The following is a 2,687-nucleotide window of genomic DNA, read 5'->3' as shown; positions in this document are numbered from 1 at the left end:
AAAATTGTTAGAAATTTATTTATCCAAAATGTATATTAATTGTCTGACAAAATAATTTTTGAATATTTTAAATAATAAAGATTTGTTAGACACTAAAATATTGAGAAAATTTCGCCGCTCTCCTCCTTTCAGAGATGCTAAAATAACACTCATCTCATTTCTATTTGTAAAATGCACATTTCCATTCTTTATCATTTTTAAAAAACCTCATCTTTAATTTATTTTAAATTTTTTATGTTAACTAATGTTAACTTTATCTATTTTTCAAGAAAAAATAAATTATTTTTTACAAAATACTCTTTAACAAAAATTTTATTTTTTGTCATTAAATTTTGCTTACCAAAATATCTTTTAATATTAATCAATAAAAAATAATTTATTAAAGGGTATTTTGGTAAGCAAAATTTAATGACAAAAAATAAATTTTTGCTAAAGGGTATTTTTGTAAAAAATAATTTATTTTTTCTTGAAAAATGGATAAAGTTGACATTAGTTAACACAAAAAATATAAAATGGATTAAACACTACAAGAGACGTTGAGCATAGCGGCCAAAAATTGCCAGCCGCTCAGCTTATCGCCGCAAAACATGTCTCCAGAAAAATCAACCCTTCATGTGCCACACCATCGACGGCGACTGCATCAAGAAATCCCGCTAATTCGGACTTTATTATAATTCAATTTTTATTTTGCCTTTTTTTTATCTTTTAACCAATAATTTATTCCAATATTGCAGAAACCTGCAAAGTGAGATTGGTAGCGCACGAAACCCTGGCACTGCTGCTCCACCGTGCGTCGCTGATCCATCCTCCTCTCTTCGGCGTTGAGTTTTCGACTCTCCTGCATAGTGCTTGAAATCCATACTCCCTCATCCACGCGTGAAATTCCTAATCTCTGATCCATCCTGCGCCTCTGTGTGGTTGTGAAGTCGCTGGCTGCCCTCCATCCTTCTCTCACCGATGTCAAAGTTTTCCATCTCCTCGATCGTGCGTGAAACCCTTACATCTTCCTCCCCCGTGCTGAGCTATCGCAGTCTCTCCCCTGTCACTGGTTCGTTCTTCCACATTGATCTTTCTTTCTTGTTTTCATTCTCTGTTTAGAATTTTGATTCAAGTTATTTTGATTCAAAATTTGTCTATATCTTCTATTAATTGGGGTTAATTGTTGCTATGTAGAGTTAGGGATTTGAAGGTACTACTTTTTTTTATTGTGTGCTTTGTATTGAAATTAAGTTAGAGTAAATAAATGAAAAAAGTTATTTGATTGATTCAGTTTCAATAATGTTTGATTCCGTTTTTGACATAATATTAACATAATAATCCAAAGAAGGAAATCGCAGATGTACTTCAACTTAGTTTTGATGGATTGGAACCCTCGAAAAGGAAATATTTTTGGATATTGCTTGTTTCTTTAACCACAAAAAGAATTCGCTTGTGCAAGGCATGTTGTACTACCGTGGTCTTCATCCAAAGATTGGAATAAGTGTACTCATCGATAAATCATTAATAACAATTGATAAATGCTATGTTAGAATGCATGACCTGTTGCAAGAGTTAGGCATGAGAATAATTCCGTAAAGTAATCCAAATGAACCATGGAAGTGGAGTAGGATATGGTGCAAAGAGGTTTTTCAATGTATTATGTTTGAAAATACAGTATGCAGTTTTAAAATTTTCAATTTTATAGAGTTAATAGGTAATTGAAGTAATCTAATATTTTTGTGGCTTTCTTGTATTAAGGTCATTGATGATGTTAAGGCCGTGCAATTGATTGAATCATATGAAGAAAGAAATATGACATTACATCTTTTATGGAATCGATCCCCCTTTGACTGTACAAGAATATGTGGAGCTCAACATGTCTGGAAGCACCGGAGAACGTTCTTTTGCTGATATTCTTGGTTCAGTTCTCTACCTTAATGACAGAAAAAAGGATTGATCAAATTCTATTGAGTTCGGTTATCTACCTTACTGAGAATTGGTGGATTTGGATGTTTCGCCTCTTCCTCGGAGAAAGACGATCAAAAAATTTCCAATCATGGTCCTTGCGGATCGGATCATCCATATAATATACAAAAAGAAACTCCAGATATTTGATATCTTTCTCATTACATTATCAAGAATGAGACTAGTTGAATTTCTCAATAAAAAGTGATAGTTTTTCTGGAAGTTTTAATAGTATTTCTAGCGAATTGCTATATCTTGAGTGGGAAGATTATCCATTTACGTATTTTTCATCATGTTGTAAGCTATTCAAGCTTTTGAAATTAGTCGTGCAAAGGAGCAACATCAAGCAACTATGGGATGGCACAATAGTACTACTAATAAATAAAACAAACTTCAATTATTTTGAAGTTATCAAACAAATAAGTCAAAGTGTAATTGATGGTGTTTGTTTTTTCTAATTGTGCAACAGTGTCTGCACAATTTGAAGGAATTGAATCTCTCTGACTCCAAAAATCTTGTGAAGATTCCAAACCTTAGCCAGGCTCCAAATCTTGAGATGCTATTCCTTAGAAGATGTAGAAAGCTTAAGCACATACATCCATCAACTGGAAACCTAAGAAAACTTGTTCAAAACTTGTTCAGTTAGATTTGAGTGAGTGCACAAGTTTAATGAGTTTTTCCATCACTGTATTCGGTATATCTTAACTAAAGTATGTTGTTCTGAGCAGGTGCTTAAGATTATT

At 32.8% G+C, this 2,687-nt stretch overlaps 1 long non-coding RNA gene across 1 annotated transcript; it reads left to right on the top strand.

Annotated features, from left to right (window-relative positions):
• On the top strand, window positions 529–2,687 carry LOC107628574. Its single transcript, XR_002358074.1, has 4 exons — window positions 529–1,048; window positions 1,738–2,312; window positions 2,414–2,596; window positions 2,673–2,687. It is a non-coding gene; the product is annotated as an uncharacterized LOC107628574 (long non-coding RNA).

The sequence above is a fragment of the Arachis ipaensis genome, chromosome B02, assembly GCF_000816755.2.
Source record: "Arachis ipaensis cultivar K30076 chromosome B02, Araip1.1, whole genome shotgun sequence".
Taxonomy (NCBI): domain Eukaryota; kingdom Viridiplantae; phylum Streptophyta; class Magnoliopsida; order Fabales; family Fabaceae; genus Arachis; species Arachis ipaensis.
The sequence above is the reverse complement of the archived record's forward strand: the minus strand, read 5'-3'. Positions and strand labels throughout refer to the sequence as shown.